Below are 7,506 nucleotides of genomic sequence, written 5' to 3'. Positions count from 1 at the left end.
GGGAGTGAATGAACAAAGAAGGGGGGCTGAATGCCTGAGCTGCCTGCAGTGGCCCTGAAAAAAGAAGCAGCAGCAGCAGCGAAAAAATAGAGAACAGCAGAAAATTACCTGACACTAGAGCTGCCTCGATGCCGCTGCCCAGTGAGAAATGAGTGTTTTACAACAAGCAACACAAGACTTAGGCCTTTAGCTTGCAGGCTACAGCAGTTAAGCCAGAAGCCAGTGATTGTTACTAGCTTTCCTGCAGCCCCAGGAATAGAGCAGCAAGCCTGAGATCTATGAAAGCTGCAGATAGAGTTAGTAAAAGCTCCCTGCTTGCAAATGTACTGAAAGGGTTTAGTACCTGTTGCTGCTGGAAGAGGAGGGGCTGATATCCCCTTCCAGTACATTCCCTTCAAAGAGGCCTGGTCGCTGTTCTGCCATAAAGGGGACTAGTGGGAAGACAAGGAAAGCAGGGCCCTGTAACTAATAAACAGAGTTAAGAAAAGGGCACTCTCCCTAGACCTGGGAGCCATCAGGACTTTGAAATTCTCCAAGAGAGGAGAAGTCTGACACAGAGACTGGCCGAAAAATCATTGGGTTAGGAGGACCGGAGGCTGCATATTGAACTTATAGACTGCAATTTGCTAGGCAGAGGTCCAAGCCCAGTTGTATAGGGATTAAGCTACCTATGTACAGCAAAACAACTTTCTCCTGTGCCAGAATACATTTTAAGAAAATTGGACAAACTGTATTTGTGGCTAGAAAGAAGAGCTGGCCTATGTGTAAACTGTCCTGGAAAAAGGCTATGTGGAATGAACCCAAAAAGTAAAGGGTGTCTAGCTGCCGAGAGGGCAGTTGCCCAGGTGGGCAAAGAAGAATACGCATTAAATTTTGGTCTCTATTGAGAGACAGTTGACAGTTAGCAACCTGTATACTGTCTTACAGGCCTGTGTGACCATGCCCATGTCAGGGGTGGCACAAAACCTCAACTGTAGGAAACTGGGGAAGGCCTGTCTAGAATAGAGGGGTTAATAAAGTGGTGAATACTAGCCCTCTGTTACAGGAATTACAGACCCTGTGAGGTCCTGTGACATATAAGAACCTGTAGGGAAATAAAGCTCCTTTAGTCCATTCTGAAAGAATAAATAAAAGACAGATTGAAGGCTGTGTTTCCCTCCAGGCAACCAAACTGGAACCCCTATAGTGACAGGGGAAAGGAGGCTCTCGATCGGTATCGCCAGACTCTATTAGGGGGCATCCGAGCTGCTGCTTGGAGACCCACAAACCTCTCTAAGGTGACAGAGACAGTCCAGGGGCCTAACCCTGATGCCCTGGAAAGTCGGAGGGCTGTCAATGTTGCATTTGTTTCCCAGTCGGCCCCAAATATTAGGAAAAAATGACAAAAGTTAAAAGGCTTTGAGGGGAAATCAATCTCTAAGTTGGTTGAGGTGGCCCAGAAGGTTTTTGACAATCAGGAGGACCCGACAGCAGGTTTAAACACCCGGATGGCCAAGGTCCTCCTGGCCCTAAACGAGGAAAAAGGCCCAAGGGGCCGGAGAGACAACAAGGGCAAAGAAAAGCCTCGCGGAAGAAAAGGAGTCCAACCTAGGCTTGGGAAAAATCAATGTGCATTTTGCAGAAAGGAAGGACATTGGAAAAGGGAGTGCCCTGAACCTGCGGGGGAACCGACTCCCTCCCATGCTGGTGGAGGAGGTGGATTGGGGTTGTCTGAGCTCAGCTGGTCCCCAGGAGCCCAGAATGACCCTGACAGTGGGGGGCCAAAAGGTGGACTTCCTTGTGGAACTCATAGCACTCACTCAGGCCCTCTGGTAGAGAAAGAGAAAAAGAGTAAACATTTCAGCTTCCTGAAAACAGCTGCCTTGAACCCTGCCACACTCCTCCCTGACGAGAAGGCAGAGGCCCCTTTGCCTGACTGTGAGGAGACACTGACTACCCTCACTTCCCTCCGTGAGGACCTCGTGGACCAGCCCTGCAGGATCCAGATGAGACTCTCTACACGGACTACGGGAGCAGCTTCATAGAGGAAGGTACCCGGTAGCGGGGGGCACATGAGGAGGAGCCAGGAGAGATCTAAGAAGCCCTGGTAAGCGCCCCGGCACTGGCCCTGCCAGTCCTACCCAGGGACTACAGGGATATATCTCCTCACACTGCCCTTACAGGAGGACACGGGAGCCACCTTAAAGAAGTCTCCTGACCTCAGGAGGAAAGGAAAAAGCTCCTGAGATACTTAACCACCTGGCAGCCATATAGGGGCCAAGGAATTGACTAAAAGACCAGCAGGGCCCCTAGAAGTTCTCATAGCCCTGCCAGCACAAAGGCTCCCGGAGAAGCCTACTCATCTGCCAGAGGAGCAGAGGCTAGCTGAGAAACTAAGGGCCCGGGAAGGAGAGGCTGAATGGCTAATTCTGCCAGATGGGAGGCCTATAATGCCAGAAGCCCTGGGGTGGACCATCGCTTCCCAGACCCACCAGAGCACCCACCTCAGGGGAATGAAGCTATCAGAACTACTGAGAAGAGAATTTTACATCCCAGGGCTCCAGGAAATATCTCAAGAGTTGGCTAGAAGGTGCCAAGTGTGTGCCCGAATGAATCAAGGGCCCCCTGTTGTGGCCACGCCAGGACAGCGATTCCGAGGTCAGAACCCCGGAGAACACTGGAAAGTGGACTTCACCGAGATACCAGGAGGACAAGGAGGGTATAAATACTTGCTGGTTTTCATTGATACCTTCTCTGGCTGGCCTGCGGCATACCCAACCAAGGCAGAGACAGCACAGGTAGTAGTTAGAAAACTCCTCACTGAAATTGTCCCCCGGTTTAGCCTGCCACTATGCATGGGGTCCGACGATGGCCTGGCGTTTATCGCCAATGTTACAATCCATAGTTAAGTCCCTAAGAGTTACTTGAAAATTGCATTGTGTTTATAGACCACAGAGTTCTGGACAGGTAGAGAGAATAAATTGGATCTTAAAGAAAACATTAACTAAGTTAAAATTAGAGATTGGCGAAAACTGGGTAAGTCTCCTTCCTTTTGCCCTCCTCAGAGCTAGGTGCACCCCGTATATAAAAGGACTCACCCCTTTTGAAATTATGTTTGGTAGGCCGCCACCTCTTCTTCCCTGCCTAAGGGAGGAAGAAATTGCCCAGCCGTCTACCCAAAGTTTGCTTAAGTCCTTACAGGCTTTGCAGAGCAGCGCCACGTCAGCACAACGGGTGGTGAGAGCAGTACGGGAGGAGGACGCACCGAGAACCAGTCCAACGCAGTCTGCCTTCTCTCCAGGTGACCTCGTCTGGGTGAAACGGCACAACCCTGGCAGCCTAGAACCTAGGTGGGATGGACCCTACCAGGTGGTGCTGAGCACTCCAACCACCATCAAAGTCGCAGGAAAGAGGCACTAGAAATTGTAACCCCGTCCTCCTCATGCCTCTTGCCTGGTGAACTGACCAATGGGAAGGAGAAAGACATGGAAACTAAGACTCTATGTCAGTGGCCGAGACCCTGGCCAATTCTTCACCATCAAATGCCAGACTCTTGCCGGCGGCTTGACCCCTACATTGCCAAATGCCTCCTCAATTTCATAACGTAGAGGAGGGCGCTGAATCAAAGATTTGATTCGGGCATAAGACCAGTAGGGAATGTGCTAGGGTGAGGGACTGCGCCATGGAAGGGTTACAGAATGTTACAGAATGTGCTGGGAGGGGGGACTGACGTATGGAGAAGGATTGTGTTGCCAGGATATGAGGATTGTGTATGTGCTGGGAGGAGGGACTGATGAATGGAGGGGAGTTGCAGGGTTAGGAACCATGGAAGAAAAATTGCTAGATTGTCTTAGACCAGCCAGGTGTGACTCTGTTTACCCCCCCTTTGTGCTTATGAACTTTCTGTGAGCTTCTAAGGTAACACTGTTTTGTTATAAAAATCATAATGCACACTTGCTCTTTGCCACATGCCGCGAGGCTTCCCAGAGGGGGAAGGTACGGGCTGTGGTCAGCTGGCCAGCTTAATAAAAAGGCTTTCAAATTTAAATTCTGAGTCGGTGGTCTATCTCGTTGAGCCAACCCATAACAGGAGCTGAAATCTGCAGCCTGCTGGGATGGGCTCTGTACTTGGTGCCTCTGCACATCCTACTCAGTCTCAATGTGCTTTTTTCTATGCGAGGAGTTGAGATCTGCAGTTTGTTGGGTTGGGCTCTGTACTTGGTGTCACATCCTACTCAGTCTCAATGTTCTTTCTCTCCTTCCAGTTGTAGAGCTTCCACTGGGCCAACTTTCCCATGGTTCTGTATGATAGGTGTTTGTCTGATATTTGGTCGTTTCGATGTTGTTGTGTGAGGTAGCACGCACAGGTCTCTTCCTTATGCCGCCATCCTGGTTCTCCTGGGTCTGCTTCTTGAGTGTGTCTCCCATGGCTGCGAGCAGTTGAAGTCTGCAATTTGTTGGGATAGGCTGCAAAAGCGCAGGTGGGTCTTTTTGTGCACCTGGCACAGCTTGGATGGGGATGTAAATTGATTAGGGTTGAGTCTCAGGGAGTCGCCATGGCGGAGCAAATAGCACTGGCTGAGTCTCCGCGGCCCCTTGAATCTCTGCCAGGGCTTTGTGTCCCCCAGTGCCGGCGAGCAGCTGTGCGACAGAGTCTCCCTCGCTTTCTGATGGCTGCAAGGCCGTGCTGCCTCTCCCAGTAGGGTCTGGTGCCTCATGATCCCGCCTGAACCAGCTCAGAGGATTTGAAAGTTTGCAGAAGCAAAGGCGTTTCTACTTGTGAGTCTGGCACAGCCCAGATGGGAATGTAAATTGCGTAGGGCGGGGTCACGGGGAGTCGCCAGGGCGGAGACTCAGCAGCCCCTTGCCTATCCAGGACACCAGGACTTTGCGTCCCCCAGTGCCTGCGAGCAGCCGCGCGCCAGAGCCTCCCTCGCTTTCTGACCGCTGGAAGGCCGTGCTGTCTCTCGCCTTGGGGCCTGGGGCCTCAGAGACTCGCACGAACCAGCTCAGTGGATTTGAGAGTTTGTAAAAGCACAGTCATTCCCTCTTGTGCCTCTGGCACAGCCCTGAGGGTAGGGCGGGGTCACAGGGAGTCGCCAGCGTGGAGGAAATAGCAATGGCGGGCAGCGGCTCCGCGCCCCTCGCCTCCCCGGGACACCAGGACTTCTTGTCCCTCAGTGCCGGCGAGCAGCCGCGTGTCAGAGCTTCCCTCACTCTCCGACCACTGCAAGGCCGTGGCCGCCTCTCCCTGTGGGATCTGGGGCCTCAGAGACCCGCCCCGAGCAAGCCCAGAGGATTCGAGGGTTTGTAACCGCTTCCAATTGAAAAAAAACCGCGAATCCATTTGTAGCCCGCCTGGCGTGTGACTGTGTACCTCTGGTTTTGGTGCCTCCGTAGCTCCCACTCAGTCTCACTGCGCTTCTTTCTTTTCTTCCAGTTGTAGATCTTCCACTGGGCCAACTTCCCCATGGTTCTGAGTGGTGGTTGTTTACTTCATAGTTGATAGTTTCAATGATGCTGTGAGAGAGCAGCACACACAGGTCCGCTCCCTACGCCGCCATCTTGGTTCTCTCTATTCTTTCTTTTTAAAGGATTTTTTTTAATTTAACCAAATTTAATATATTTGAAATCACATGGAAAACTTTATCAAATAAAAATTAATAAATACTTATTTTATGTTTTTGCCTCTGAGAAAGGGCAAAACAAGTTATTTTGTTTAATATTTCTTAAAATACAGCAGTGGAATTTTAAGATGTAATTTGAAATGACAAAAGCTCCTTGCTACTGCATTTTAAAATTAGGCTGGAGGTGGGTCAGCATTTGCCCCTTGTGAATCAGAAGTATACTAAACACTGAATTTACTTGCTTTGCCTTTTTTTAAAAAAAATAAAATACTTACTTAAATTACTATCCTTGTAAGCAATTGAATCCTAGTAAAAGGCACATTTTTCCTTTACCTGGGAGGGACAGCACAACTATCCCAAGGTCAGAGGGCTCCAGTTAATGTGTCGGCTCAGTGTTGTGGAGACCCAAAACTGTAATTTAGATAACATGCCTAAGTTTAACCTAGGTTACCAAGGACTCTAGATAATGTGTTCACTCCAAACTCTAATTTAGATAGCATACTGTATCTGCTTCTGTAAATTTTTTTTTTTTTGAAAACTAGGTTCCACATTCCAAACCTTGAGTTTAAAATTAAGTTGTCATGACCTAGAGCAAAGAATATTCTTACATGGTATTATTCTACAAGTTTCATTAATAATTTTGATGCTTTACAACGGTATATTGTGCATTTATCCCAAACAAACTTACAAATTAATTCTACATGAAAGGATTTATTCCCTCCTGTGAAGGCGCTTAAGCATTCTGTGTTGACCTCTCTTGACCTTTTTTTTTTTTTTTTTTTGCCAAGAGAATTCCAATTGTCTACAGCGGTTATCTGAGCTATTCGTTCATACTGAGATCATGAAAAGCTGGTACCATGGATCTGTCTCTTGCCCAATGGCGTAAGCTGGGCCCTCTCTGGAGAAGAAACCTGGGTTCCCTATGATCAATGCCGGGGCCCACCAGCAGGCGAGGGGATCCAAAGGCAGTTGCTGGGCATGGAGGCCAGAGGGACATAGACTACCAAGGAGACAGAACTGAATCTCACATCACCCTACTTGGCCCAGAGAGCACGGCTGGTAGTCAATGACGGGTAAGACCCCACAGGGTGGGGCGACCTAAGACAGGCACAGTCGGGGGGGCCAGTAGGAGAAAACTTGGGGTTCAACAGAGGTGGGACACAGATCCTCACCCCCCCCCCCAATGGTGTAGGGCTTGAACACTCGCCCCTTCTGAGGGAGGTCTCCTGTCCCCATGGCTGCTTCTTGCTTCCCATGCCCAGCCCAGATCAGGAACCAATTAACAGAAGAGACTTGGTCCAGCTGAAAATGGTACCCAGAAAAACAGAAGGCTTAGTTAACAGACTCTAAATTTAAATCTAGCCTAAGAGGAATGCTTAAGCCTCCTCAAGGACGTAAAGTGGTCCTTTCAATTAATATTTACAGTGTAAATTAACATTATTGTTAAAATATTAAATTTGACAGTAAAATAGTTGTCAAGTTTTCAAATTAAATTGGGCTAATTTGAAATAAGTAATTATTCAAAAGGTATTAACCAAAATTTTCATTTTGTGATAAAATTGCTTAACATGCTATGAACCTAAAGCAGTCATATTTTTCTGCAAAAAGTTGGAATTTAAAGTTATCTAGACTGCATTGTAAATTTTCCAAAATTCTCCTTATAATTAAATAAAAAAGGGGGGATAGTGGAAAAATACCATGTAAAGAAAAATATCCTATAACTAAATTACATGTAGATAAAATTTTTCATTTAATGCTAACAGCGAGACACCCAGAAAAAACATATGATGTCAGGGAAAGCCAGGAGAAGATCATTTTAGAGAAAAGACCCCAAGTAAGGTTTTCCCCTTAACCTTTGGTCGAGAATATGTTTGTATATTTCAGAAGAACAGCTCCCAGA

This window comes from Myotis yumanensis, unplaced genomic scaffold, assembly GCF_028538775.1.
Source record: "Myotis yumanensis isolate MYYU_CA2020_CCGP unplaced genomic scaffold, mMyoYum1.0.hap1 SCAF_9, whole genome shotgun sequence".
NCBI lineage: Eukaryota > Metazoa > Chordata > Mammalia > Chiroptera > Vespertilionidae > Myotis > Myotis yumanensis.
This window is presented reverse-complemented; position numbering follows the sequence as displayed.